Below are 25847 nucleotides of genomic sequence, written 5' to 3' on the forward strand. Positions count from 1 at the left end.
CAGCTGCTGTCAACGGCCATTCTAAGCTGAATGTGCCTGCTCTCGTCAGATCGCAGCAGCAATGCAGCTTAAGGCTTGGCAAGTACCAGCATGGGGGACTGGCTGGGAATCCCAAGTTCTGTTGACCTTTTTTAACCTGAAAATTGTGTTAGTTTCTCTATGAGATAGCAAAAGAAGGTTCAAATTGAACAGCTGCTGTCAACGGCCATTCTAAGCTGAATGTGCCTGCTCTTGTCAGATCGCAGCAGCAATGCAGCTTAAGGCTTGGCAAGTACCAGCATGGGAGACTGGCTGGGAATCCCAAGTTCTGTTGACCTTTTTGAACCTGAAAATTGTGTTAGTTTCTCTATGAGATAGTAAAAGAAGGTTCAAATTGAACAGCTGCTGTCAACGGCCATTCTAAGCTGAATGTGCCTGCTCTTGTCAGATCGCAGCAGCAATGCAGCTTAAGGCTTGGCAAGTACCAGCATGGGAGACTGGCTTGGAATCCCAAGTTCTGGTGACCTTTTTGAACCTGAAATTTGTGTTAGTTTCTATATGAGATAGTAGAAGAAGGTTCAAATTGAACAACTGCTGTCAACGGCCATTCTAAGCTGAATGTGTGTGCTCTTGTCAGATCGCAGCAGCGATGCAGCTTAAGGCTTGGCAAGTACCAGCATGGGAGACTGGCTGGGATTCCCAAGTTCTGTTGACCTTTTTGAACCTGAAAATTGTGTTAGTTTCTCTATGAGATAGTAAAAGAAGGTTCAAATTGAACAGCTGCTGTCAACGGCAATTCTAAGCTGAATGTGCCTGCTCTCGTCAGTTCGCAGCAGCAATGCAGCTTAAGGCTTGGCAAGTACCAGCATGGGAGACTGGCTGGGAATCCCAAGTTCCGTTGACCTTTTTGAACCTGAAAATTGTGTTAGTTTCTCTATGAGATAGCAAAAGAAGGTTCAAATTGAACAGCTGCTGTCAACGGCCATTCTAAGCTGAATGTGCCTGCTCTCGTCAGATCGCAGCAGCAATGCAGCTTAACGCTTGGCAAGTACCAGCATGGGAGACTGGCTGGGAATCCCAAGTTCTGTTGACCTTTTTTAACTTGAAAATTGTGTTAGTTTCTCTATGAGATAGTGAAAGAAGGTTCAAATTGAACAGCTCCTGTCAACGGCCATTCTAAGCTGAATGTGCCTGCTCTCGTCAGATCGCAGCAGCAATGCAGCTTAAGGCTTGGCAAGTACCAGCATGGGAGACTGGCTGGGAATTCCAAGTTCCGTTGACCTTTTTGAACCTGAAAATGTGTTAGTTTCTCTATGAGATAGTAAAAGAAGGTTCAAATTGAACAGCTGCTGTCAACGGCCATTCTAAGCTGAATGTGCCTGCTCTCATCAGATCGCAGCAGCAATGCAGCTTAAGGCTTGGCAAGTACCAGCATGGGAGACTGGCTGGGAATCCCAAGTTCCGTTGACCTTTTTGAACCTGAAAATTGTGTTAGTTTCTCTATGAGATAGCAAAAGAAGGTTCAAATTGAACAGCTGCTGTCAACGGCCATTCTAAGCTGAATGTGCCTGCTCTCGTCAGATCGCAGCAGCAATGCAGCTTAACGCTTGGCAAGTACCAGCATGGGAGACTGGCTGGGAATCCCAAGTTCTGTTGACCTTTTTTAACTTGAAAATTGTGTTAGTTTCTCTATGAGATAGTGAAAGAAGGTTCAAATTGAACAGCTCCTGTCAACGGCCATTCTAAGCTGAATGTGCCTGCTCTCGTCAGATCGCAGCAGCAATGCAGCTTAAGGCTTGGCAAGTACCAGCATGGGAGACTGGCTGGGAATTCCAAGTTCCGTTGACCTTTTTGAACCTGAAAATGTGTTAGTTTCTCTATGAGATAGTAAAAGAAGGTTCAAATTGAACAGCTGCTGTCAACGGCCATTCTAAGCTGAATGTGCCTGCTCTCATCAGATCGCAGCAGCAATGCAGCTTAAGGCTTGGCAAGTACCAGCATGGGAGACTGGCTGGGAATCCCAAGTTCTGTTGACCTTTTTGAACCTGAAAATTGTGATAGTTTCTCTATGAGATAGTAAAAGAAGGTTCAAATTGAACAGCTGCTGTCAACGGCCATTCTAAGCTGAATGTGCCTGCTCTTGTCAGATCGCAGCAGCAATGCAGCTTAAGGCTTGGCAAGTACCAGCATGGGAGACTGGCTTGGAATCCCAAGTTCTGGTGACCTTTTTGAACCTGAAAATTGTGTTAGTTTCTTTATGAGATAGTAGAAGAAGGTTCAAATTGAACAACTGCTGTCAACGGCCATTCTAAGCTGAATGTGTGTGCTTTTGTCAGATCGCAGCAGCGATGCAGCTTAAGGCTTGGCAAGTACCAGCATGGGAGACTGGCTGGGAATCCCAAGTTCTGTTGACCTTTTTGAACCTGAAAATTGTGTTAGTTTCTCTATGAGATAGTAAAAGAAGGTTCAAATTGAACAGCTGCTGTCAACGGCCATTCTAAGCTGAATGTGCCTGCTCTCGTCAGATCGCAGCAGCAATGCAGCTTAAGGCTTGGCAAGTACCAGCATGGGAGACTGGCTGGGAATCCCAAGTTCTGTTAACCTTTTTTAAACTGAAAATTGTGTTAGTTTCTCTATGAGATAGTAAAAGAAGGTTCAAATTGAACAGCTGCTGTCAACGGCCATTCTAAACTGAATGTGCCTGCTCTCGTCAGATCGCAGCAGCAATGCAGCTTAAGGCTTGGCAAGTACCAGCATGGGAGACTGGCTGGGAATTCCAAGTTCCATTGACCTTTTTGAACCTGAAAATGTGTTAGTTTCTCTATGAGATAGTAAAAGAAGGTTCAAATTGAACAGCTGCTGTCAACGGCCATTCTAAGCTGAATGTGCCTGCTCTCATCAGATCGCAGGAGCAATGCAGCTTAAGGCTTGGCAAGTACCAGCATGGGAGACTGGCTGGGAATCCCAAGTTCCGTTGACCTTTTTGAACCTGAATATTGTGTTAGTTTCTCTATGAGATAGCAAAAGAAGGTTCAAATTGAACAGCTGCTGTCAACGGCCATTCTAAGCTGAATGTGCCTGCTCTCGTCAGATCGCAGCAGCAATGCAGCTTAAGGCTTGGCAAGTACCAGCATGGGAGACTGGCTGGGAATCCCAAGTTCCGTTGACCTTTTTGAACCTGAAAATTGTGTTAGTTTCTCTATGAGATAGCAAAAGAAGGTTCAAATTGAACAGCTGCTGTCAACGGCCATTCTAAGCTGAATGTGCCTGCTCTTGTCAGATCGCAGGAGCAATGCAGCTTAAGGCTTGGCAAGTACCAGCATGGGAGACTGGCTGGGAATCCCAAGTTCCGTTGACCTTTTTGAACCTGAATATTGTGTTAGTTTCTCTATGAGATAGCAAAAGAAGGTTCAAATTGAACAGCTGCTGTCAACGGCCATTCTAAGCTGAATGTGCCTGCTCTCGTCAGATCGCAGCAGCAATGCAGCTTAAGGCTTGGCAAGTACCAGCATGGGAGACTGGCTGGGAATCCCAAGTTCCGTTGACCTTTTTGAACCTGAAAATTGTGTTAGTTTCTCTATGAGATAGCAAAAGAAGGTTCAAATTGAACAGCTGCTGTCAACGGCCATTCTAAGCTGAATGTGCCTGCTCTTGTCAGATCGCAGCAGCAATGCAGCTTAAGGCTTGGCAAGTACCAGCATGGGAGACTGGCTGGGAATCCCAAGTTCTGTTGACCTTTTTGAACCTGAAAATTGTGTTAGTTTCTCTATGAGATAGTAAAAGAAGGTTCAAATTGAACAGCTGCTGTCAACGGCCATTCTAAGCTGAATGTGCCTGCTCTTGTCAGATCGCAGCAGCAATGCAGCTTAAGGCTTGGCAAGTACCAGCATGGGAGACTGGCTTGGAATCCCAAGTTCTGGTGACCTTTTTGAACCTGAAAATTGTGTTAGTTTCTATATGAGATAGTAGAAGAAGGTTCAAATTGAACAACTGCTGTCAACGGCCATTCAAAGCTGAATGTGTGTGCTCTTGTCAGATCGCAGCAGCGATGCAGCTTAAGGCTTGGCAAGTACCAGCATGGGAGACTGGCTGGGAATCCCAAGTTCTGTTGACCTTTTTGAACCTGAAAATTGTGTTAGTTTCTCTATGAGATAGTAAAAGAAGGTTCAAATTGAACAGCTGCTGTCAACGGCAATTCTAAGCTGAATGTGCCTGCTCTCGTCAGATCGCAGCAGCAATGCAGCTTAAGGCTTGGCAAGTACCAGCATGGGAGACTGGCTGGGAATCCCAAGTTCCGTTGACCTCTTTGAACCTGAGAATTGTGTTAGTTTCTCTATGAGATAGCAAAAGAAGGTTCAAATTGAACAGCTGCTGTCAACGGCCATTCTAAGCTGAATGTGCCTGCTCTCGTCAGATCGCAGCAGCAATGCAGCTTAAGGCTTGGCAAGTACCAGCATGGGGGACTGGCTGGGAATCCCAAGTTCTGTTGACCTTTTTTAACCTGAAAATTGTGTTAGTTTCTCTATGAGATAGTAAAAGAAGGTTCAAATTGAACAGCTGCTGTCAACGGCCATTCTAAGCTGAATGTGCCTGCTCTCGTCAGATCGCAGCAGCAATGCAGCTTAAGGCTTGGCAAGTACCAGCATGGGAGACTGGCTGGGAATTCTAAGTTCCGTTGACCTTTTTGAACCTGAAAATGTGTTAGTTTCTCTATCAGATAGTAAAAGAAGGTTCAAATTGAACAGCTGCTGTCAACGGCCATTCTAAGCTGAATGTGCCTGCTCTCGTCAGATCGCAGCAGCAATGCAGCTTAAGGCTTGGCAAGTACCAGCATGGGAGACTGGCTTGGAATCCCAAGTTCTGGTGACCTTTTTGAACCTGAAAATTGTGTTAGTTTCTATATGAGATAGTAGAAGAAGGTTCAAATTGAACAACTGCTGTCAACGGCCATTCTAAGCTGAATGTGTGTGCTATTGTCAGATCGCAGCAGCGATGCAGCTTAAGGCTTGGCAAGTACCAGCATGGGAGACTGGCTGGGAATCCCAAGTTCTGTTGACCTTTTTGAACCTGAAAATTGTGTTAGTTTCTCTATGAGATAGTAAAAGAAGGTTCAAATTGAACAGCTGCTGTCAACGGCCATTCTAAGCTGAATGTGCCTGCTCTTGTCAGATCGCAGCAGCAATGCAGCTTAAGGCTTGGCAAGTACCAGCATGGGAGACTGGCTGGGAATCCCAAGTTCCGTTGACCTTTTTGAACCTGAAAATGTGTTAGTTTCTCTATGAGATAGTAAAAGAAGGTTCAAATTGAACAGCTGCTGTCAACGGCCATTCTAAGCTGAATGTGCCTGCTCTCATCAGATCGCAGCAGCAATGCAGCTTAAGGCTTGGCAAGTACCAGCATGGGAGACTGGCTGGGAATCCCAAGTTCCATTGACCTTTTTGAACCTGAAAATTGTGTTAGTTTCTCTATGAGATAGCAAAAGAAGGTTCAAATTGAACAGCTGCTGTCAACCGCCATTCTAAGCTGAATGTGCCTGCTCTCGTCAGATCGCAGCAGCAATGCAGCGTAAGGCTTAGCAAGTACCAGCATGGGAGACTGGCTGGGAATTCCAAGTTCCGTTGACCTTTTTGAACCTGAAAATTGTGTTAGTTTCTCTATGAGATAGTAAAAGAAGGTTCAAATTGAACAGCTGCTGTCAACGGCCATTCTAAGCTGAATGTGCCTGCTCTCGTCAGATCGCAGCAGCAATGCAGCGTAAGGCTTGGCAAGTAGCAGCATGGGAGACTGGCTGGGAATTCCAAGTTCCGTTGACCTTTTTGAACCTGAAAATGTTGTTAGTTTCTCTATGAGATAGCAAAAGAAGGTTCAAATTGAACAGCTGCTGTCAACGGCCATTCTAAGCTGAATGTGCCTGCTCTTGTCAGATCGCAGCAGCAATGCAGCTTAAGGCTTGGCAAGTACCAGCATGGGAGACTGGCTGGGAATCCCAAGTTCTGTTGACCTTTTTGAACCTGAAAATTGTGTTAGTTTCTCTATGAGATAGTAAAAGAAGGTTCAAATTGAACAGCTGCTGTCAACGGCCATTCTAAGCTGAATGTGCCTGCTCTTGTCAGATCGCAGCAGCAATGCAGCTTAAGGCTTGGCAAGTACCAGCATGGGAGACTGGCTTGGAATCCCAAGTTCTGGTGACCTTTTTGAACCTGAAAATTGTGTTAGTTTCTATATGAGATAGTAGAAGAAGGTTCAAATTGAACAACTGCTGTCAACGGCCATTCTAAGCTGAATGTGTGTGCTCTTGTCAGATCGCAGCAGCGATGCAGCTTAAGGCTTGGCAAGTACCAGCATGGGAGACTGGCTGGGAATCCCAAGTTCTGTTGACCTTTTTGAACCTGAAAATTGTGTTAGTTTCTCTATGAGATAGTAAAAGAAGGTTCAAATTGAACAGCTGCTGTCAACGGCAATTCTAAGCTGAATGTGCCTGCTCTCGTCAGATCGCAGCAGCAATGCAGCTTAAGGCTTGGCAAGTACCAGCATGGGAGACTGGCTGGGAATCCCAAGTTCCGTTGACCTTTTTGAACCTGAAAATTGTGTTAGTTTCTCTTTGAGATAGCAAAAGAAGGTTCAAATTGAACAGCTGCTGTCAACGGCCATTCTAAGCTGAATGTGCCTGCTCTTGTCAGATCGCAGCAGCAATGCAGCTTAAGGCTTGGCAAGTACCAGCATGGGAGACTGGCTGGGAATCCCAAGTTCTGTTGACCTTTTTGAACCTGAAAATTGTGTTAGTTTCTCTATGAGATAGTGAAAGAAGGTTCAAATTGAACAGCTGCTGTCAACGGCCGTTCTAAGCTGAATGTGCCTACTCTCGTCAGATCGCAGCAGCAATACAGCTTAAGGCTTGGCAAGTACCAGCATGGGAGACTGGCTGGGAATTCCAAGTTCCGTTGACCTTTTTGAACCTGAAAATGTGTTAGTTTCTCTATGAGATAGTAAAAGAAGGTTCAAATTGAACAGCTGCTGTCAACGGCCATTCTAAGCTGAATGTGCCTGCTCTTGTCAGATCGCAGCAGCAATGCAGCTTAAGGCTTGGCAAGTACCAGCATGGGAGACTGGCTGGGAATCCCAAGTTCTGTTGACCTTTTTGAACCTGAAAATTGTGTTAGTTTCTATATGAGATAGTAGAAGAAGGTTCAAATTGAACAACTGCTGTCAACGGCCATTCTAAGCTGAATGTGCCTGCTCTCGTCAGATCGCAGCAGCAATGCAGCTTAAGGCTTGGCAAGTACCAGCATGGGAGACTGGCTGGGAATCCCAAGTTCTGTTGACCTTTTTTAACCTGAAAATTGTGTTAGTTTCTCTATGAGATAGTGAAAGAAGGTTCAAATTGAACAGCTGCTGTCAACGGCCATTCTAAGCTGAATGTGCCTGCTCTCGTCAGATCGCAGCAGCAATGCAGCTTAAGGCTTGGCAAGTACCAGCATGGGAGACTGGCTGGGAATTCCAAGTTCCGTTGACCTTTTTGAACCTGAAAATGTGTTAGTTTCTCTATGAGATAGTAAAAGAAGGTTCAAATTGAACAGCTGCTGTCAACGGCCATTCTAAGCTGAATGTGCCTGCTCTCATCAGATCGCAGCAGCAATGCAGCTTAAGGCTTGGCAAGTACCAGCATGGGAGACTGGCTGGGAATCCCAAGTTCTGTTGACCTTTTTGAACCTGAAAATTGTGTTAGTTTCTCTATGAGATAGTAAAAGAAGGTTCAAATTGAACAGCTGCTGTCAACGGCCATTCTAAGCTGAATGTGCCTGCTCTTGTCAGATCGCAGCAGCAATGCAGCTTAAGGCTTGGCAAGTACCAGCATGGGAGACTGGCTTGGAATCCCAAGTTCTGGTGACCTTTTTGAACCTGAAAATTGTGTTAGTTTCTATATGAGATAGTAGAAGAAGGTTCAAATTGAACAACTGCTGTCAACGGCCATTCTAAGCTGAATGTGTGTGCTCTTGTCAAATCGCAGCAGCGATGCAGCTTAAGGCTTGGCAAGTACCAGCATGGGAGACTGGCTGGGAATCCCAAGTTCTGTTGACCTTTTTGAACCTGAAAATTGTGTTAGTTTCTCTATGAGATAGCAAAAGAAGGTTCAAATTGAACAGCTGCTGTCAACGTCCATTCTAAGCTGAATGTGTCTGCTCTCGTCAGATCGCAGCAGCAATGCAGCTTAAGGCTTGGCAAGTACCAGCATGGGAGACTGGCTGGGAATCCCAAGTTCTGTTGACCTTTTTTAACCTAAAAATTGTGTTAGTTTCTCTATGAGATAGTAAAAGAAGGTTCAAATTGAACAGCTGCTGTCAACGGCCATTCTAAGCTGAATGTGCCTGCTCTCGTCAGATCGCAGCAGCAATGCAGCTTAAGGCTTGGCAAGTACCAGCATGGGAGACTAGCTGGGAATCACAAGTTCCGTTGACCTTTTTGAACCTGAAAATTGTGTTAGTTTCTCTTTGAGATAGCAAAAGAAGGTTCAAATTGAACAGCTGCTGTCAACGGCCATTCTAAGCTGAATGTGCCTGCTCTTGTCAGATCGCAGCAGCAATGCAGCTTAAGGCTTGGCAAGTACCAGCATGGGAGACTGGCTGGGAATCCCAAGTTCTGTTGACCTTTTTGAACCTGAAAATTGTGTTAGTTTCTCTATGAGATAGTGAAAGAAGGTTCAAATTGAACAGCTGCTGTCAACGGCCATTCTAAGCTGAATGTGCCTGCTCTCGTCAGATCGCAGCAGCAATGCAGCTTAAGGCTTGGCAAGTACCAGCATGGGAGACTGGCTGGGAATTCCAAGTTCCGTTGACCTTTTTGAACCTGAAAATGTGTTAGTTTCTCTATGAGATAGTAAAAGAAGGTTCAAATTGAACAGCTGCTGTCAACGGCCATTCTAAGCTGAATGTGCCTGCTCTCATCAGATCGCAGCAGCAATGCAGCTTAAGGCTTGGCAAGTACCAGCATGGGAGACTGGCTGGGAATCCCAAGTTCTGTTGACCTTTTTGAACCTGAAATTGTGTTAGTTTCTCTATGAGATAGTAAAAGAAGGTTCAAATTGAACAGCTGCTGTCAACGGCCATTCTAAGCTGAATGTGCCTGCTCTTGTCAGATCGCAGCAGCAATGCAGCTTAAGGCTTGGCAAGTACCAGCATGGGAGACTGGCTTGGAATCCCAAGTTCTGGTGACCTTTTTGAACCTGAAAATTGTGTTAGTTTCTATATGAGATAGTAGAAGAAGGTTCAAATTGAACAACTGCTGTCAACGGCCATTCTAAGCTGAATGTGTGTGCTCTTGTCAGATCGCAGCAGCGATGCAGCTTAAGGCTTGGCAAGTACCAGCATGGGAGACTGGCTGGGAATCCCAAGTTCTGTTGACCTTTTTGAACCTGAAAATTGTGTTAGTTTCTCTATGAGATAGCAAAAGAAGGTTCAAATTGAACAGCTGCTGTCAACGGCCATTCTAAGCTGAATGTGCCTGCTCTCGTCAGATCGCAGCAGCAATGCAGCTTAAGGCTTGGCAAGTACCAGCATGGGAGACTGGCTGGGAATCCCAAGTTCTGTTGACCTTTTTTAACCTGAAAATTGTGTTAGTTTCTCTATGAGATAGTAAAAGAAGGTTCAAATTGAACAGCTGCTGTCAACGGCCATTCTAAGCTGAATGTGTCTGCTCTCGTCAGATCGCAGCAGCAATGCAGCTTAAGGCTTGGCAAGTACCAGCATGGGAGACTGGCTGGGAATTCCAAGTTCCGTTGACCTTTTTGAACCTGAAAATGTGTTAGTTTCTCTATGAGATAGTAAAAGAAGGTTCAAATTGAACAGCTGCTGTCAACGGCCATTCTAAGCTGAATGTGCCTGCTCTCATCAGATCGCAGCAGCAATGCAGCTTAAGGCTTGGCAAGTACCAGCATGGGAGACTGGCTGTGAATCCCAAGTTCCGTTGACCTTTTTGAACCTGAAAATTGTGTTAGTTTCTCTATGAGATAGCAAAAGAAGGTTCAAATTGAACAGCTGCTGTCAACGGCCATTCTAAGCTGAATGTGCCTGCTCTCGTCAGATCGCAGCAGCAATGCAGCTTAAGGCTTGGCAAGTACCAGCATGGGAGACTGGCTGGGAATCCCAAGTTCCGTTGACCTTTTTGAACCTGAAAATTGTGTTAGTTTCTCTATGAGATAGCAAAAGATGGTTCAAATTGAACAGCTGCTGTCAACGGCCATTCTAAGCTGAATGTGCCTGCTCTTGTCAGATCGCAGCAGCAATGCAGCTTAAGGCTTGGCAAGTACCAGCATGGGAGACTGGCTTGGAATGCCAAGTTCTGGTGACCTTTTTGAACCTGACAATTGTGTTAGTTTCTATATGAGATAGTAGAAGAAGGTTCAAATTGAACAACTGCTGTCAATGGCCATTCTAAGCTGAATGTGTGTGCTCTTGTCACATCGCAGCAGCGATGCAGCTTAAGGCTTGGCAAGTACCAGCATGGGAGACTGGCTGGGAATCCCAAGTTCCGTTGACCTTTTTGAACCTGAAAAATGTGTTAGTTTCTCTATGAGATAGCAAAAGAAGGTTCAAATTGAACAGCTGCTGTCAACGGCCATTCTAAGCTGAATGTGCCTGCTCTTGTCAGATCGCAGCAGCAATGCAGCTTAAGGCTTGGCAAGTACCAGCATGGGAGACTGGCTTGGAATCCCAAGTTCTGGTGACCTTTTTGAACCTGAAAATTGTGTTAGTTTCTATATGAGATAGTAGAAGAAGGTTCAAATTGAACAACTGCTGTCAACGGCCATTTTAAGCTGAATGTGTGTGCTCTTGTCAGATCGCAGCAGCGATGCAGCTTAAGGCTTGGCAAGTACCAGCATGGGAGACTGGCTGGGAATCCCAAGTTCTGTTGACCTTTTTGAACCTGAAAATTGTGTTAGTTTCTCTATGAGATAGTAAAAGAAGGTTCAAATTGAACAGCTGCTGTCAACGGCAATTCTAAGCTGAATGTGCCTGCTCTCGTCAGATCGCAGCAGCAATGCAGCTTAAGGCTTGGCAAGTACAAGCATGGGGGACTGGCTGGGAATCCCAAGTTCTGTTGACCTTTTTGAACCTGAAAATGTGTTAGTTTCTCTATGAGATAGCAAAAGAAGGTTCAAATTGAACAGCTGCTGTCAACGGCCATTCTAAGCTGAATGTGCCTGCTCTCGTCAGATCGCAGCAGCAATGCAGCTTAAGGCTTGGCAAGTACCAGCATGGGAGACTGGCTGTGAATCCCAAGTTCCGTTGACCTTTTTGAACCTGAAAATTGTGTTAGTTTCTCTATGAGATAGCAAAAGAAGGTTCAAATTGAACAGCTGCTGTCAACGGCCATTCTAAGCTGAATGTGCCTGCTCTCATCAGATCGCAGCAGCAATGCAGCTTAAGGCTTGGCAAGTACCAGCATGGGAGACTGGCTGTGAATCCCAAGTTCCGTTGACCTTTTTGAACCTGAAAATTGTGTTAGTTTCTCTATGAGATAGCAAAAGAAGGTTCAAATTGAACAGCTGCTGTCAACGGCCATTCTAAGCTGAATGTGCCTGCTCTCGTCAGATCGCAGCAGCAATGCAGCTTAAGGCTTGGCAAGTACCAGCATGGGAGACTGGCTGGGAATCCCAAGTTCCGTTGACCTTTTTGAACCTGAAAATTGTGTTAGTTTCTCTATGAGATAGCAAAAGATGGTTCAAATTGAACAGCTGCTGTCAACGGCAATTCTAAGCTGAATGTGCCTGCTCTCGTCAGATCGCAGCAGCAATGCAGCTTAAGGCTTGGCAAGTACAAGCATGGGGGACTGGCTGGGAATCCCAAGTTCTGTTGACCTTTTTGAACCTGAAAATGTGTTAGTTTCTCTATGAGATAGCAAAAGAAGGTTCAAATTGAACAGCTGCTGTCAACGGCCATTCTAAGCTGAATGTGCCTGCTCTCGTCAGATCGCAGCAGCAATGCAGCTTAAGGCTTGGCAAGTACCAGCATGGGAGACTGGCTGGGAATTCCAAGTTCCGTTGACCTTTTTGAACCTGAAAATGTGTTAGTTTCTCTATGAGATAGTAAAAGAAGGTTCAAATTGAACAGCTGTTGTCAACGGCCATTCTAGGCTGAATGTGCCTGCTCTCGTCAGATCGCAGCAGCAATGCAGCTTAAGGCTTGGCAAGTACCAGCATGGGAGACTGGCTGGGAATCCCAAGTTCCGTTGACCTTTTTGAACCTGAAAATTGTGTTAGTTTCTCTATGAGATAGTAAAAGAAGGTTCAAATTGAACAGCTGCTGTCAACGGCCATTCTAAGCTGAATGTGCCTGCTCTTCTCAGATCGCAGCAGCAATGCAGCTTAAGGCTTGGCAAGTACCAGCATGGGAGACTGGCTTGGAATCCCAAGTTCTGGTGACCTTTTTGAACCTGAAAATTGTGTTAGTTTCTATATGAGATAGTAGAAGAAGGTTCAAATTGAACAACTGCTGTCAACGGCCATTCTAAGCTGTATGTGTGTGCTCTTGTCAGATCGCAGCAGCGATGCAGCTTAAGGCTTGGCAAGTACCAGCATGGGAGACTGGCTGGGAATCCCAAGTTCCGTTGACCTTTTTGAACCTGAAAATTGAGTTATTTTCTCTATGAGATAGTAAAAGAAGGTTCAAATTGAACAGCTGCTGTCAACGGCCATTCTAAGCTGAATGTGCCTGCTCTTGTCAGATCGCAGCAGCAATGCAGCTTAAGGCTTGGCAAGTACCAGCATGGGAGACTGGCTTGGAATCCCAAGTTCTGGTGACCTTTTTGAACCTGAAAATTGTGTTAGTTTCTATATGAGATAGTAGAAGAAGGTTCAAATTGAACAACTGCTGTCAACGGCCATTCTAAGCTGAATGTGTGTGCTCTTGTCAGATCGCAGCAGCGATGCAGCTTAAGGCTTGGCAAGTACAAGCATGGGAGACTGGCTGGGAATCCCAAGTTCCGTTGACCTTTTTGAACCTGAAAATTGTGTTAGTTTCTCTATGAGATAGCAAAAGAAGGTTCAAATTGAGCAGCTGCTGTCAACGGCCATTCTAAGCTGAATGTGCCTGCTCTCGTCAGATCGCAGCAGCAAAGCAGCGTAAGGCTTGGCAAGTACCAGCATGGGAGACTGGCTGGGAATTCCAAGTTCCGTTGACCTTTTTGAACCTGAAAATGTGTTAGTTTCTCTATGAGATAGTAAAAGAAGGTTCAAATTGAACAGCTGCTGTCAACGGCCGTTCTAAGCTGAATGTGCCTGCTCTCGTCAGATCGCAGCAGCAATGCAGCGTAAGGCTTGGCAAGTACCAGCATGGGAGACTGGCTGGGAATTCCAAGTTCCGTTGACCTTTTTGAACCTGAAAATGTGTTAGTTTCTCTATGAGATAGTAAAAGAAGGTTCAAATTGAACAGCTGCTGTCAACGGCCATTCTAAGCTGAATGTGCCTGCTCTCGTCAGATCGCAGCAGCAATGCAGCGTAAGGCTTGGCAAGTACCAGCATGGGAGACTGGCTGGGAATTCCAAGTTCCGTTGACCTTTTTGAACCTGAAAATGTGTTAGTTTCTCTATGAGATAGTAAAAGAAGGTTCAAATTGAACAGCTGCTGTCAACGGCCATTCTAAGCTGAATGTGCCTGCTCTCGTCAGATCGCAGCAGCAATGCAGCGTAAGGCTTGGCAAGTACCAGCATGGGAGACTGGCTGGGAATTCCAAGTTCCGTTGACCTTTTTGAACCTGAAAATGTGTTAGTTTCTCTATGAGATAGTAAAAGAAGGTTCAAATTGAACAGCTGCTGTCAACGGCCATTCTAAGCTGAATGTGCCTGCTCTCGTCAGATCGCAGCAGCAATGCAGCTTAAGGTTTGGCAAGTACCAGCATGGGAGACTGGCTTGGAATCCCAAGTTCTGGTGACCTTTTTGAACCTGAAAATTGTGTTAGTTTCTATATGAGATAGTAAAAGAAGGTTCAAATTGAACAGCTGCTGTCAACGGCCATTCTAAGCTGAATGTGTGTGCTCTTGTCAGATCGCAGCAGCGATGCAGCTTAAGGCTTGGCAAGTACCAGCATGGGAGACTGGCTGGGAATCCCAAGTTCTGTTGACCTTTTTGAACCTGAAAATTGTGTTAGTTTCTCTATGAGATAGTAAAAGAAGGTTCAAATTGAACAGCTGCTGTCAACGGCAATTCTAAGCTGAATGTGCCTGCTCTCGTCAGATCGCAGCAGCAATGCAGCTTAAGGCTTGGCAAGTACCAGCATGGGAGACTGGCTGGGAATCCCAAGTTCCGTTGACCTTTTTGAACCTGAAAATTGTGTTAGTTTCTCTATGAGATAGCAAAAGAAGGTTCAAATTGAACAGCTGCTGTCAACGGCCATTCTAAGCTGAATGTGCCTGCTCTCGTCAGATCGCAGCAGCAATGCAGCTTAAGGCTTAGCAAGTACCAGCATGGGGGACTGGCTGGGAATCCCATGTTCTGTTGACCTTTTTTAACCTGAAAATTGTGTTAGTTTCTCTATGAGATAGCAAAAGAAGGTTCAAATTGAACAGCTGCTGTCAACGGCCATTCTAAGCTGAATGTGCCTGCTCTTGTCAGATCGCAGCAGCAATGCAGCTTAAGGCTTGGCAAGTACCAGCATGGGAGACTGGCTGGGAATCCCAAGTTCTGTTGACCTTTTTGAACCTGAAAATTGTGTTAGTTTCTCTATGAGATAGTAAAAGAAGGTTCAAATTGAACAGCTGCTGTCAACGGCCATTCTAAGCTGAATGTGCCTGCTCTTGTCAGATCGCAGCAGCAATGCAGCTTAAGGCTTGGCAAGTACCAGCATGGGAGACTGGCTTGGAATCCCAAGTTCTGGTGACCTTTTTGAACCTGAAAATTGTGTTAGTTTCTATATGAGATAGTAGAAGAAGGTTCAAATTGAACAACTGCTGTCAACGGCCATTCTAAGCTGAATGTGTGTGCTCATGTCAGATCGCAGCAGCGATGCAGCTTAAGGCTTGGCAAGTACCAGCATGGGAGACTGGCTGGGATTCCCAAGTTCTGTTGACCTTTTTGAACCTGAAAATTGTGTTAGTTTCTCTATGAGATAGTAAAAGAAGGTTCAAATTGAACAGCTGCTGTCAACGGCAATTCTAAGCTGAATGTGCCTGCTCTCGTCAGTTCGCAGCAGCAATGCAGCTTAAGGCTTGGCAAGTACCAGCATGGGAGACTGGCTGGGAATCCCAAGTTCCGTTGACCTTTTTGAACCTGAAAATTGTGTTAGTTTCTCTATGAGATAGCAAAAGAAGGTTCAAATTGAACAGCTGCTGTCAACGGCCATTCTAAGCTGAATGTGCCTGCTCTCGTCAGATCGCAGCAGCAATGCAGCTTAAGGCTTGGCAAGTACCAGCATGGGAGACTGGCTTGGAATCCCAAGTTCTGGTGACCTTTTTGAACCTGAAAATTGTGTTAGTTTCTATATGAGATAGTAGAAGAAGGTTCAAATTGAACAGCTGCTGTCAACGGCCATTCTAAGCTGAATGTGTGTGCTCTTGTCAGATCGCAGCAGCGATGCAGCTTAAGGCTTGGCAAGTACCAGCATGGGAGACTGGCTGGGAATCCCAAGTTCTGTTGACCTTTTTGAACCTGAAAATTGTGTTAGTTTCTCTATGAGATAGTAAAAGAAGGTTCAAATTGAACAGCTGCTGTCAACGGCAATTCTAAGCTGAATGTGCCTGCTCTCGTCAGATCGCAGCAGCAATGCAGCTTAAGGCTTGGCAAGTACCAGCATGGGAGACTGGCTGGGAATCCCAAGTTCCGTTGACCTTTTTGAACCTGAAAATTGTGTTAGTTTCTCTATGAGATAGCAAAAGAAGGTTCAAATTGAACAGCTGCTGTCAACGGCCATTCTAAGCTGAATGTGCCTGCTCTCGTCAGATCGCAGCAGCAATGCAGCTTAAGGCTTAGCAAGTACCAGCATGGGGGACTGGCTGGGAATCCCAAGTTCTGTTGACCTTTTTTAACCTGAAAATTGTGTTAGTTTCTCTATGAGATAGCAAAAGAAGGTTCAAATTGAACAGCTGCTGTCAACGCCCATTCTAAGCTGAATGTGCCTGCTCTTGTCAGATCGCAGCAGCAATGCAGCTTAAGGCTTGGCAAGTACCAGCATGGGAGACTGGCTGGGAATTCCAAGTTCTGTTGACCTTTTTTAACCTGAAAATTGTGTTAGTTTCTCTATGAGATAGTGAAAGAAGGTTCAAATTGAACAGCTGCTGTCAACGGCCATTCTAAGCTGAATGTGCCTGCTCTCGTCAGATCGCAGCAGCAATGCAGCTTAAGGCTTGGCAAGTACCAGCATGGGAGACTGACTGGGAATTCCAAGTTCCGTTGACCTTTTTGAACCTGAAAATGTGTTAGTTTCTCTATGAGATAGTAAAAGAAGGTTCAAATTGAACAGCTGCTGTCAACGGCCATTCTAAGCTGAATGTGCCTGCTCTCATCAGATCGCAGCAGCAATGCAGCTTAAGGCTTGGCAAGTACCAGCATGGGAGACTGGCTGGGAATCCCAAGTTCTGTTGACCTTTTTGAACCTGAAAATTGTGATAGTTTCTCTATGAGATAGTAAAAGAAGGTTCAAATTGAACAGCTGCTGTCAACGGCCATTCTAAGCTGAATGTGCCTGCTCTTGTCAGATCGCAGCAGCAATGCAGCTTAAGGCTTGGCAAGTACCAGCATGGGAGACTGGCTTGGAATCCCAAGTTCTGGTGACCTTTTTGAACCTGAAAATTGTGTTAGTTTCTATATGAGATAGTAGAAGAAGGTTCAAATTGAACAACTGCTGTCAACGGCCATTCTAAGCTGAATGTGTGTGCTCTTGTCAGATCGCAGCAGCGATGCAGCTTAAGGCTTGGCAAGTACCAGCATGGGAGACTGGCTGGGAATCCCAAGTTCTGTTGACCTTTTTGAACCTGAAAATTGTGTTAGTTTCTCTATGAGATAGTAAAAGAAGGTTCAAATTGAACAGCTGCTGTCAACGGCAATTCTAAGCTGAATGTGCCTGCTCTCGTCAGATCGCAGCAGCAATGCAGCTTAAGGCTTGGCAAGTACCAGCATGGGAGACTGGCTGGGAATCCCAAGTTCCGTTGACCTTTTTGAACCTGAAAATTGTGTTAGTTTCTCTATGAGATAGCAAAAGAAGGTTCAAATTGAACAGCTGCTGTCAACGGCCATTCTAAGCTGAATGTGCCTGCTCTCGTCAGATCGCAGCAGCAATGCAGCTTAAGGCTTGGCAAGTACCAGCATGGGAGACTGGCTGGGAATCCCAAGTTCTGTTAACCTTTTTGAACCTGAAAATTGTGATAGTTTCTCTATGAGATAGTAAAAGAAGGTTCAAATTGAACAGCTGCTGTCAACGGCCATTCTAAGCTGAATGTGCCTGCTCTTGTCAGATCGCAGCAGCAATGCAGCTTAAGGCTTGGCAAGTACCAGCATGGGAGACTGGCTTGGAATCCCAAGTTCTGGTGACCTTTTTGAACCTGAAAATTGTGTTAGTTTCTATATGAGATAGTAGAAGAAGGTTCAAATTGAACAACTGCTGTCAACGGCCATTCTAAGCTGAATGTGTGTGCTCTTGTCAGATCGCAGCAGCGATGCAGCTTAAGGCTTGGCAAGTACCAGCATGGGAGACTGGTTGGGAATCCCAAGTTCTGTTGACCTTTTTGAACCTGAAAATTGTGTTAGTTTCTCTATGAGATAGTAAAAGAAGGTTCAAATTGAACAGCTGCTGTCAACGGCAATTCTAAGCTGAATGTGCCTGCTCTCGTCAGATCGCAGCAGCAATGCAGCTTAAGGCTTGGCAAGTACCAGCATGGGAGACTGGCTGGGAATCCCAAGTTCTGTTAACCTTTTTTAAACTGAAAATTGTGTTAGTTTCTCTATGAGATAGTAAAAGAAGGTTCAAATTGAACAGCTGCTGTCAACGGCCATTCTAAGCTGAATGTGCCTGCTCTCGTCAGATCGCAGCAGCAATGCAGCTTAAGGCTTGGCAAGTACCAGCATGGGAGACTGGCTGGGAATTCCAAGTTCCGTTGACCTTTTTGAACCTGAAAATGTGTTAGTTTCTCTATGAGATAGTAAAAGAAGGTTCAAATTGAACAGCTGCTGTCAACGGCCATTCTAAGCTGAATGTGCCTGCTCTTGTCAGATCGCAGCAGCAATGCAGCTTAAGGCTTGGCAAGTACCAGCATGGGAGACTGGCTGGGAATCCCAAGTTCTGTTGACCTTTTTGAACCTGAAAATTGTGTTAGTTTCTCTATGAGATAGCAAAAGAAGGTTCAAATTGAACAGCTGCTGTCAACGGCCATTCTAAGCTGAATGTGCCTGCTCTTGTCAGATCGCAGCAGCAATGCAGCTTAAGGCTTGGCAAGTACCAGCATGGGAGACTGGCTGGGAATCCCAAGTTCTGTTGACCTTTTTGAACCTGAAAATTGTGTTAGTTTCTCTATGAGATAGTAAAAGAAGGTTCAAATTGAACAGCTGCTGTCAACGGCAATTCTAAGCTGAATGTGCCTGCTCTCGTCAGATCGCAGCAGCAATGCAGCTTAAGGCTTGGCAAGTACCAGCATGGGAGACTGGCTGGGAATCCCAAGTTCCGTTGACCTCTTTGAATCTGAGAATTGTGTTAGTTTCTCTATGAGATAGCAAAAGAAGGTTCAAATTGAACAGCTGCTGTCAACGGCCATTCTAAGCTGAATGTGCCTGCTCTCGTCAGATCGCAGCAGCAATGCAGCTTAAGGCTTGGCAAGTACCAGCATGGGAGACTGGCTTGGAATCCCAAGTTCTGGTGACCTTTTTGAACCTGAAAATTGTGTTAGTTTCTATATGAGATAGTAGAAGAAGGTTCAAATTGAACAACTGCTGTCAACGGCCATTCTAAGCTGAATGTGTGTGCTCTTGTCAAATCGCAGCAGCAATGCAGCTTAAGGCTTGGCAAGTACCAGCATGGGAGACTGGCTGGGAATCCCAAGTTCTGTTGACCTTTTTGAACCTGAAAATTGTGTTAGTTTCTCTATGAGATAGCAAAAGAAGGTTCAAATTGAACAGCTGCTGTCAACGGCCATTCTAAGCTGAATGTGTCTGCTCTCGTCAGATCGCAGCAGCAATGCAGCTTAAGGCTTGGCAAGTACCAGCATGGGAGACTGGCTGGGAATCCCAAGTTCTGTTGACCTTTGTTAACCTAAAAATTGTGTTAGTTTCTCTATGAGATAGTAAAAGAAGGTTCAAATTGAACAGCTGCTGTCAACGGCCATTCTAAGCTGAATGTGCCTGCTCTCGTCAGATCGCAGCAGCAATGCAGCTTAAGGCTTGGCAAGTACCAGCATGGGAGACTAGCTGGGAATCACAAGTTCCGTTGACCTTTTTGAACCTGAAAATTGTGTTAGTTTCTCTTTGAGATAGCAAAAGAAGGTTCAAATTGAACAGCTGCTGTCAACGGCCATTCTAAGCTGAATGTGCCTGCTCTTGTCAGATCGCAGCAGCAATGCAGCTTAAGGCTTGGCAAGTACCAGCATGGGAGACTGGCTGGGAATCCCAAGTTCTGTTGACCTTTTTTAACCTGAAAATTGTGTTAGTTTCTCTATGAGATAGTGAAAGAAGGTTCAAATTGAACAGCTGCTGTCAACGGCCATTCTAAGCTGAATGTGCCTGCTCTCGTCAGATCGCAGCAGCAATGCAGCTTAAGGCTTGGCAAGTACCAGCATGGGAGACTGGCTGGGAATTCCAAGTTCCGTTGACCTTTTTGAACCTGAAAATGTGTTAGTTTCTCTATGAGATAGTAAAAGAAGGTTCAAATTGAACAGCTGCTGTCAACGGCCATTCTAAGCTGAATGTGCCTGCTCTCATCAGATCGCAGCAGCAATGCAGCTTAAGGCTTGGCAAGTACCAGCATGGGAGACTGGCTGGGAATCCCAAGTTCTGTTGACCTTTTTGAACCTGAAATTGTGTTAGTTTCTCTATGAGATAGTAAAAGAAGGTTCAAATTGAACAGCTGCTGTCAACGGCCATTCTAAGCTGAATGTGCCTGCTCTTGTCAGATCGCAGCAGCAATGCAGCTTAAGGCTTGGCAAGTACCAGCATGGGAGACTGGCTTGGAATCCCAAGTTCTGGTGACCTTTTTGAACCTGAAAATTGTGTTAGTTTCTATATGAGATAGTAGAAGAAGGTTCAAATTGAACAACTGCTGTCAACGGCCATTCTAAGCTGAATATGTGTGCTCTTGTCAGATCGCAGCAGCGATGCAGCTTAAGGCTTGGCAAGTACCAGCATGGGAGACTGGCTGGGAATCCCAAGTTCTGTTGACCTTTTTGAACCTGAAAATTGTGTTAGTTTCTCTATGAGATAGCAAAAGAAGGTTCAAATTGAACAGCTGCTGTCAACGGCCATTCTAAGCTGAATGTGCCTGCTCTCGTCAGATCGCAGCAGCAATGCAGCTTAAGGCTTGGCAAGTACCAGCATGGGAGACTGGCTGGGAATCCCAAGTTCTGTTGACCTTTTTGAACCTGAAAATTGTGTTAGTTTCTCTATGAGATAGTAAAAGAAGGTTCAAATTGAACAGCTGCTGTCAACGGCCATTCTAAGCTGAATGTGTCTGCTCTCGTCAGATCGCAGCAGCAATGCAGCTTAAGGCTTGGCAAGTACCAGCATGGGAGACTGGCTGGGAATTCCAAGTTCCGTTGACCTTTTTGAACCTGAAAATGTGTTAGTTTCTCTATGAGATAGTAAAAGAAGGTTCAAATTGAACAGCTGCTGTCAACGGCCATTCTAAGCTGAATGTGCCTGCTCTCCTCAGATCGCAGCAGCGATGCAGCTTAAGGCTTGGCAAGTACCAGCATGGGAGACTGGCTGGGAATCCCAAGTTCCGTTGACCTTTTTGAACCTGAAAATTGTGTTAGTTTCTCTATGAGATAGTAAAAGAAGGTTCAAATTGAACAGCTGCTGTCAACAGCCATTCTAAGCTGAATGTGCGTGCTCTTGTCAGATCGCAGCAGTGATGCAGCTTAAGGCTTGGCAAGTACCAGCATGGGAGACTGGCTGGGAATCCCAAGTTCCGTTGACCTTTTTGAACCTGAAAATTGTGTTAGTTTCTCTATGAGATAGCAAAAGAAGGTTCAAATTGAACAGCTGCTGTCAACGGCCATTCTAAGCTGAATGTGCCTGCTCTTGTCAGATCGCAGCAGCAATGCAGCTTAAGGCTTGGCAAGTACCAGCATGGGAGACTGGCTTGGAATCCCAAGTTCTGGTGACCTTTTTGAACCTGACAATTGTGTTAGTTTCTATATGAGATAGTAGAAGAAGGTTCAAATTGAACAACTGCTGTCAACGGCCATTCTAAGCTGAATGTGTGTGCTCTTGTCAGATCGCAGCAGCGATGCAGCTTAAGGCTTGGCAAGTACCAGCATGGGAGACTGGCTGGGAATCCCAAGTTCTGTTGACCTTTTTGAACCTGAAAATTGTGTTAGTTTCTCTATGAGATAGTAAAAGAAGGTTCAAATTGAACAGCTGCTGTCAACGGCAATTCTAAGCTGAATGTGCCTGCTCTCGTCAGATCGCAGCAGCAATGCAGCTTAAGGCTTGGCAAGTACCAGCATGGGGGACTGGCTGGGAATCCCAAGTTCTGTTGACCTTTTTGAACCTGAAAATGTGTTAGTTTCTCTATGAGATAGCAAAAGAAGGTTCAAATTGAACAGCTGCTGTCAACGGCCATTCTAAGCTGAATGTGCCTGCTCTCGTCAGATCGCAGCAGCAATGCAGCTTAAGGCTTGGCAAGTACCAGCATGGGAGACTGGCTGGGAATTCCAAGTTCCGTTGACCTTTTTGAACCTGAAAATGTGTTAGTTTCTCTATGAGATAGTAAAAGAAGGTTCAAATTGAACAGCTGTTGTCAACGGCCATTCTAGGCTGAATGTGCCTGCTCTCGTCAGATCGCAGCAGCAATGCAGCTTAAGGCTTGGCAAGTACCAGCATGGGAGACTGGCTGGGAATCCCAAGTTCCGTTGACCTTTTTGAACCTGAAAATTGTGTTAGTTTCTCTATGAGATAGTAAAAGAAGGTTCAAATTGAACAGCTGCTGTCAACGGCCATTCTAAGCTGAATGTGCCTGCTCTTGTCAGATCGCAGCAGCAATGCAGCTTAAGGCTTGGCAAGTACCAGCATGGGAGACTGGCTTGGAATCCCAAGTTCTGGTGACCTTTTTGAACCTGAAAATTGTGTTAGTTTCTATATGAGATAGTAGAAGAAGGTTCAAATTGAACAACTGCTGTCAACGGCCATTCTAAGCTGTATGTGTGTGCTCTTGTCAGATCGCAGCAGCGATGCAGCTTAAGGCTTGGCAAGTACCAGCATGGGAGACTGGCTGGGAATCCCAAGTTCCGTTGACCTTTTTGAACCTGAAAATTGAGTTATTTTCTCTATGAGATAGTAAAAGAAGGTTCAAATTGAACAGCTGCTGTCAACGGCCATTCTAAGCTGAATGTGCCTGCTCTTGTCAGATCGCAGCAGCAATGCAGCTTAAGGCTTGGCAAGTACCAGCATGGGAGACTGGCTTGGAATCCCAAGTTCTGGTGACCTTTTTGAACCTGAAAATTGTGTTAGTTTCTATATGAGATAGTAGAAGAAGGTTCAAATTGAACAACTGCTGTCAACGGCCATTCTAAGCTGAATGTGTGTGCTCTTGTCAGATCGCAGCAGCGATGCAGCTTAAGGCTTGGCAAGTACCAGCATGGGAGACTGGCTGGGAATCCCAAGTTCCGTTGACCTTTTTGAACCTGAAAATTGTGTTAGTTTCTCTATGAGATAGCAAAAGAAGGTTCAAATTGAACAGCTGCTGTCAACGGCCATTCTAAGCTGAATGTGCCTGCTCTCGTCAGATCGCAGCAGCAAAGCAGCGTAAGGCTTGGCAAGTACCAGCATGGGAGACTGGCTGGGAATTCCAAGTTCTGTTGACCTTTTTGAACCTGAAAATGTGTTAGTTTCTCTATGAGATAGTAAAAGAAGGTTCAAATTGAACAGCTGCTGTCAACGGCCATTCTAAGCTGAATGTGCCTGCTCTTGTCAGATCGCAGCAGCAATGCAGCTTAAGGCTTGGCAAGTACCAGCATGGGAGACTGGCTTGGAATCCCAAGTTCTGGTGACCTTTTTGAACCTGAAAATTGTGTTAGTTTCTATATGAGATAGTAGAAGAAGGTTCAAATTGAACAGCTGCTGTCAACGGCCATTCTAAGCTGAATGTGTGTGCTCTTGTCAGATCGCAGCAGCGATGCAGCTTAAGGCTTGGCAAGTACCAGCATGGGAGACTGGCTGGGAATCCCACGTTCTGTTGACCTTTTTGAACCTGAAAATTGTGTTAGTTTCTCTATGAGATAGTAAAAGAAGGTTCAAATTGAACAGCTGCTGTCAACGGCAATTCTAAGCTGAATGTGCCTGCTCTCGTCAGATCGCAGCAGCAATGCAGCTTAAGGCTTGGCAAGTACCAGCATGGGAGACTGGCTGGGAATCCCAAGTTCCGTTGACCTTTTTGAACCTGAAAATTGTGTTAGTTTCTCTATGAGATAGCAAAAGAAGGTTCAAATTGAACAGCTGCTGTCAATGGCCATTCTAAGCTGAATGTGCCTGCTCTCGTCAGATCGCAGCAGCAATGCAGCTTATGGCTTAGCAAGTACCAGCATGGGGGACTGGCTGGGAATCCCATGTTCTGTTGACCTTTTTTAACCTGAAAATTGTGTTAGTTTCTCTATGAGATAGCAAAAGAAGGTTCAAATTGAACAGCTGCTGTCAACGGCCATTCTAAGCTGAATGTGCGTGCTCTTGTCAGATCGCAGCAGCAATGCAGCTTAAGGCTTGGCAAGTACCAGCATGGGAGACTGGCTGGGAATCCCAAGTTCTGTTGACCTTTTTGAACCTGAAAATTGTGTTAGTTTCTCTATGAGATAGTAAAAGAAGGTTCAAATTGAACAACTGCTGTCAACGGCCATTCTAAGCTGAATGTGTGTGCTCAAATCAGATCGCAGCAGCGATGCAGCTTAAGGCTTGGCAAGTACCAGCATGGGAGACTGGCTGGGATTCCCAAGTTCTGTTGACCTTTTTGAACCTGAAAATTGTGTTAGTTTCTCTATGAGATAGTAAAAGAAGGTTCAAATTGAACAGCTGCTGTCAACGGCAATTCTAAGCTGAATGTGCCTGCTCTCGTCAGTTCGCAGCAGCAATGCAGCTTAAGGCTTGGCAAGTACCAGCATGGGAGACTGGCTGGGAATCCCAAGTTCCGTTGACCTTTTTGAACCTGAAAATTGTGTTAGTTTCTCTATGAGATAGTAAAAGAAGGTTCAAATTGAACAGCTGCTGTCAACGGCAATTCTAAGCTGAATGTGCCTGCTCTCGTCAGTTCGCAGCAGCAATGCAGCTTAAGGCTTGGCAAGTACCAGCATGGGAGACTGGCTTGGAATCCCAAGTTCTGGTGACCTTTTTGAACCTGAAAATTGTGTTAGTTTCTATATGAGATAGTAGAAGAAGGTTCAAATTGAACAGCTGCTGTCAACGGCCATTCTAAGCTGAATGTGTGTGCTCTTGTCAGATCGCAGCAGCGATGCAGCTTAAGGCTTGGCAAGTACCAGCATGGGAGACTGGCTGGGAATCCCAAGTTCTGTTGACCTTTTTGAACCTGAAAATTGTGTTAGTTTCTCTATGAGATAGTAAAAGAAGGTTCAAATTGAACAGCTGCTGTCAACGGCAATTCTAAGCTGAATGTGCCTGCTCTCGTCAGATCGCAGCAGCAATGCAGCTTAAGGCTTGGCAAGTACCAGCATGGGAGACTGGCTGGGAATCCCAAGTTCCGTTGACCTTTTTGAACCTGAAAATTGTGTTAGTTTCTCTATGAGATAGCAAAAGAAGGTTCAAATTGAACAGCTGCTGTCAACGGCCATTCTAAGCTGAATGTGCCTGCTCTCGTCAGATCGCAGCAGCAATGCAGCTTAAGGCTTAGCAAGTACCAGCATGGGGGACTGGCTGGGAATCCCAAGTTCTGTTGACCTTTTTTAACCTGAAAATTGTGTTAGTTTCTCTATGAGATAGCAAAAGAAGGTTCAAATTAAACAGCTGCTGTCAACGGCCATTCTAAGCTGAATGTGCCTGCTCTTGTCAGATCGCAGCAGCAATGCAGCTTAAGGCTTGGCAAGTACCAGCATGGGAGACTGGCTGGGAATCCCAAGTTCTGTTGACCTTTTTGAACCTGAAAATTGTGTTAGTTTCTCTATGAGATAGTAAAAGAAGGTTTAAATTGAACAGCTGCTGTCAACGGCCATTCTAAGCTGAATGTGCCTGCTCTTGTCAGATCGCAGCAGCAATGCAGCTTAAGGCTTGGCAAGTACCAGCATGGGAGACTGGCTTGGAATCCCAAGTTCTGGTGACCTTTTTGAACCTGAAAATTGTGTTAGTTTCTATATGAGATAGTAGAAGAAGGTTCAAATTGAACAACTGCTGTCAACGGCCATTCTAAGCTGAATGTGTGTGCTCTTGTCAGATCGCAGCAGCGATGCAGCTTAAGGCTTGGCAAGTACCAGCATGGGAGACTGGCTGGGATTCCCAAGTTCTGTTGACCTTTTTGAACCTGAAAATTGTGTTAGTTTCTCTATGAGATAGTAAAAGAAGGTTCAAATTGAACAGCTGCTGTCAACGCCCATTCTAAGCTGAATGTGCCTGCTCTCGTCAGATCGCAGCAGCAATGCAGCTTAAGGCTTGGCAAGTACCAGCATGGGAGACTGGCTGGGAATCCCAAGTTCTGTTGACCTTTTTTAACCTGAAAATTGTGTTAGTTTCTCTATGAGATAG

The 25847-nt window shown here is 45.3% G+C and overlaps 62 pseudogenes; all 62 read left to right on the forward strand.

Annotated features, from left to right (window-relative positions):
* The first annotated feature begins 1330 nt into the window (after positions 1–1330).
* LOC140098614 (5S ribosomal RNA) lies at positions 1331–1448 on the forward strand (annotated as a pseudogene).
* A 5547-nt stretch (positions 1449–6995) lies between these two features.
* On the forward strand, positions 6996–7114 carry LOC140090891 (5S ribosomal RNA; annotated as a pseudogene).
* Positions 7115–7184: 70 nt separating this feature from the next.
* Positions 7185–7303, forward strand: LOC140078860 (5S ribosomal RNA; annotated as a pseudogene).
* Positions 7304–7373: 70 nt separating this feature from the next.
* LOC140081452 (5S ribosomal RNA) lies at positions 7374–7492 on the forward strand (annotated as a pseudogene).
* Positions 7493–7561: 69 nt separating this feature from the next.
* LOC140079564 (5S ribosomal RNA) lies at positions 7562–7680 on the forward strand (annotated as a pseudogene).
* A 448-nt stretch (positions 7681–8128) lies between these two features.
* LOC140097817 (5S ribosomal RNA) lies at positions 8129–8247 on the forward strand (annotated as a pseudogene).
* Positions 8248–8317: 70 nt separating this feature from the next.
* On the forward strand, positions 8318–8436 carry LOC140084696 (5S ribosomal RNA; annotated as a pseudogene).
* A 70-nt stretch (positions 8437–8506) lies between these two features.
* Positions 8507–8625, forward strand: LOC140090892 (5S ribosomal RNA; annotated as a pseudogene).
* A 70-nt stretch (positions 8626–8695) lies between these two features.
* On the forward strand, positions 8696–8814 carry LOC140081463 (5S ribosomal RNA; annotated as a pseudogene).
* Positions 8815–8883: 69 nt separating this feature from the next.
* On the forward strand, positions 8884–9002 carry LOC140079575 (5S ribosomal RNA; annotated as a pseudogene).
* A 447-nt stretch (positions 9003–9449) lies between these two features.
* Positions 9450–9568, forward strand: LOC140078861 (5S ribosomal RNA; annotated as a pseudogene).
* Positions 9569–9638: 70 nt separating this feature from the next.
* On the forward strand, positions 9639–9757 carry LOC140085147 (5S ribosomal RNA; annotated as a pseudogene).
* Positions 9758–9826: 69 nt separating this feature from the next.
* Positions 9827–9945, forward strand: LOC140083450 (5S ribosomal RNA; annotated as a pseudogene).
* A 70-nt stretch (positions 9946–10015) lies between these two features.
* Positions 10016–10134, forward strand: LOC140088714 (5S ribosomal RNA; annotated as a pseudogene).
* Positions 10135–10960: 826 nt separating this feature from the next.
* LOC140095117 (5S ribosomal RNA) lies at positions 10961–11079 on the forward strand (annotated as a pseudogene).
* Positions 11080–11148: 69 nt separating this feature from the next.
* Positions 11149–11267, forward strand: LOC140086534 (5S ribosomal RNA; annotated as a pseudogene).
* Positions 11268–11337: 70 nt separating this feature from the next.
* LOC140083451 (5S ribosomal RNA) lies at positions 11338–11456 on the forward strand (annotated as a pseudogene).
* A 70-nt stretch (positions 11457–11526) lies between these two features.
* Positions 11527–11645, forward strand: LOC140088726 (5S ribosomal RNA; annotated as a pseudogene).
* Positions 11646–11715: 70 nt separating this feature from the next.
* Positions 11716–11834, forward strand: LOC140095118 (5S ribosomal RNA; annotated as a pseudogene).
* A 69-nt stretch (positions 11835–11903) lies between these two features.
* Positions 11904–12022, forward strand: LOC140081474 (5S ribosomal RNA; annotated as a pseudogene).
* Positions 12023–12091: 69 nt separating this feature from the next.
* Positions 12092–12210, forward strand: LOC140082909 (5S ribosomal RNA; annotated as a pseudogene).
* Positions 12211–13036: 826 nt separating this feature from the next.
* LOC140091238 (5S ribosomal RNA) lies at positions 13037–13155 on the forward strand (annotated as a pseudogene).
* A 69-nt stretch (positions 13156–13224) lies between these two features.
* On the forward strand, positions 13225–13343 carry LOC140095219 (5S ribosomal RNA; annotated as a pseudogene).
* A 69-nt stretch (positions 13344–13412) lies between these two features.
* LOC140087558 (5S ribosomal RNA) lies at positions 13413–13531 on the forward strand (annotated as a pseudogene).
* Positions 13532–13600: 69 nt separating this feature from the next.
* Positions 13601–13719, forward strand: LOC140087559 (5S ribosomal RNA; annotated as a pseudogene).
* A 447-nt stretch (positions 13720–14166) lies between these two features.
* LOC140083823 (5S ribosomal RNA) lies at positions 14167–14285 on the forward strand (annotated as a pseudogene).
* A 70-nt stretch (positions 14286–14355) lies between these two features.
* Positions 14356–14474, forward strand: LOC140097534 (5S ribosomal RNA; annotated as a pseudogene).
* Positions 14475–14544: 70 nt separating this feature from the next.
* On the forward strand, positions 14545–14663 carry LOC140090893 (5S ribosomal RNA; annotated as a pseudogene).
* Positions 14664–15111: 448 nt separating this feature from the next.
* Positions 15112–15230, forward strand: LOC140093818 (5S ribosomal RNA; annotated as a pseudogene).
* Positions 15231–15300: 70 nt separating this feature from the next.
* Positions 15301–15419, forward strand: LOC140097922 (5S ribosomal RNA; annotated as a pseudogene).
* Positions 15420–15678: 259 nt separating this feature from the next.
* LOC140083824 (5S ribosomal RNA) lies at positions 15679–15797 on the forward strand (annotated as a pseudogene).
* Positions 15798–15867: 70 nt separating this feature from the next.
* LOC140091831 (5S ribosomal RNA) lies at positions 15868–15986 on the forward strand (annotated as a pseudogene).
* A 70-nt stretch (positions 15987–16056) lies between these two features.
* Positions 16057–16175, forward strand: LOC140098689 (5S ribosomal RNA; annotated as a pseudogene).
* Positions 16176–16245: 70 nt separating this feature from the next.
* LOC140079145 (5S ribosomal RNA) lies at positions 16246–16364 on the forward strand (annotated as a pseudogene).
* Positions 16365–16433: 69 nt separating this feature from the next.
* LOC140079587 (5S ribosomal RNA) lies at positions 16434–16552 on the forward strand (annotated as a pseudogene).
* A 448-nt stretch (positions 16553–17000) lies between these two features.
* On the forward strand, positions 17001–17119 carry LOC140083826 (5S ribosomal RNA; annotated as a pseudogene).
* A 70-nt stretch (positions 17120–17189) lies between these two features.
* LOC140089382 (5S ribosomal RNA) lies at positions 17190–17308 on the forward strand (annotated as a pseudogene).
* A 448-nt stretch (positions 17309–17756) lies between these two features.
* Positions 17757–17875, forward strand: LOC140094717 (5S ribosomal RNA; annotated as a pseudogene).
* A 70-nt stretch (positions 17876–17945) lies between these two features.
* Positions 17946–18064, forward strand: LOC140081486 (5S ribosomal RNA; annotated as a pseudogene).
* Positions 18065–18133: 69 nt separating this feature from the next.
* Positions 18134–18252, forward strand: LOC140090894 (5S ribosomal RNA; annotated as a pseudogene).
* Positions 18253–18322: 70 nt separating this feature from the next.
* On the forward strand, positions 18323–18441 carry LOC140090895 (5S ribosomal RNA; annotated as a pseudogene).
* Positions 18442–18511: 70 nt separating this feature from the next.
* LOC140083828 (5S ribosomal RNA) lies at positions 18512–18630 on the forward strand (annotated as a pseudogene).
* Positions 18631–18700: 70 nt separating this feature from the next.
* On the forward strand, positions 18701–18819 carry LOC140097923 (5S ribosomal RNA; annotated as a pseudogene).
* Positions 18820–19078: 259 nt separating this feature from the next.
* On the forward strand, positions 19079–19197 carry LOC140089123 (5S ribosomal RNA; annotated as a pseudogene).
* A 70-nt stretch (positions 19198–19267) lies between these two features.
* Positions 19268–19386, forward strand: LOC140084697 (5S ribosomal RNA; annotated as a pseudogene).
* Positions 19387–19456: 70 nt separating this feature from the next.
* On the forward strand, positions 19457–19575 carry LOC140090896 (5S ribosomal RNA; annotated as a pseudogene).
* Positions 19576–19645: 70 nt separating this feature from the next.
* Positions 19646–19764, forward strand: LOC140081497 (5S ribosomal RNA; annotated as a pseudogene).
* Positions 19765–19833: 69 nt separating this feature from the next.
* On the forward strand, positions 19834–19952 carry LOC140079599 (5S ribosomal RNA; annotated as a pseudogene).
* Positions 19953–20399: 447 nt separating this feature from the next.
* Positions 20400–20518, forward strand: LOC140078862 (5S ribosomal RNA; annotated as a pseudogene).
* A 70-nt stretch (positions 20519–20588) lies between these two features.
* LOC140085148 (5S ribosomal RNA) lies at positions 20589–20707 on the forward strand (annotated as a pseudogene).
* Positions 20708–20776: 69 nt separating this feature from the next.
* LOC140083255 (5S ribosomal RNA) lies at positions 20777–20895 on the forward strand (annotated as a pseudogene).
* A 637-nt stretch (positions 20896–21532) lies between these two features.
* LOC140086631 (5S ribosomal RNA) lies at positions 21533–21651 on the forward strand (annotated as a pseudogene).
* A 69-nt stretch (positions 21652–21720) lies between these two features.
* Positions 21721–21839, forward strand: LOC140081508 (5S ribosomal RNA; annotated as a pseudogene).
* A 69-nt stretch (positions 21840–21908) lies between these two features.
* LOC140082911 (5S ribosomal RNA) lies at positions 21909–22027 on the forward strand (annotated as a pseudogene).
* Positions 22028–22853: 826 nt separating this feature from the next.
* On the forward strand, positions 22854–22972 carry LOC140079389 (5S ribosomal RNA; annotated as a pseudogene).
* A 447-nt stretch (positions 22973–23419) lies between these two features.
* LOC140083829 (5S ribosomal RNA) lies at positions 23420–23538 on the forward strand (annotated as a pseudogene).
* Positions 23539–23797: 259 nt separating this feature from the next.
* LOC140097735 (5S ribosomal RNA) lies at positions 23798–23916 on the forward strand (annotated as a pseudogene).
* Positions 23917–24175: 259 nt separating this feature from the next.
* Positions 24176–24294, forward strand: LOC140093819 (5S ribosomal RNA; annotated as a pseudogene).
* A 448-nt stretch (positions 24295–24742) lies between these two features.
* Positions 24743–24861, forward strand: LOC140083830 (5S ribosomal RNA; annotated as a pseudogene).
* Positions 24862–24931: 70 nt separating this feature from the next.
* On the forward strand, positions 24932–25050 carry LOC140091832 (5S ribosomal RNA; annotated as a pseudogene).
* Positions 25051–25120: 70 nt separating this feature from the next.
* On the forward strand, positions 25121–25239 carry LOC140090897 (5S ribosomal RNA; annotated as a pseudogene).
* A 448-nt stretch (positions 25240–25687) lies between these two features.
* On the forward strand, positions 25688–25806 carry LOC140093157 (5S ribosomal RNA; annotated as a pseudogene).
* The last annotated feature ends 41 nt before the right edge of the window (positions 25807–25847 follow it).

The sequence above is a fragment of the Engystomops pustulosus genome, chromosome 9, assembly GCF_040894005.1.
Source record: "Engystomops pustulosus chromosome 9, aEngPut4.maternal, whole genome shotgun sequence".
In the NCBI taxonomy this organism is placed as follows: Eukaryota; Metazoa; Chordata; class Amphibia; order Anura; family Leptodactylidae; genus Engystomops; species Engystomops pustulosus.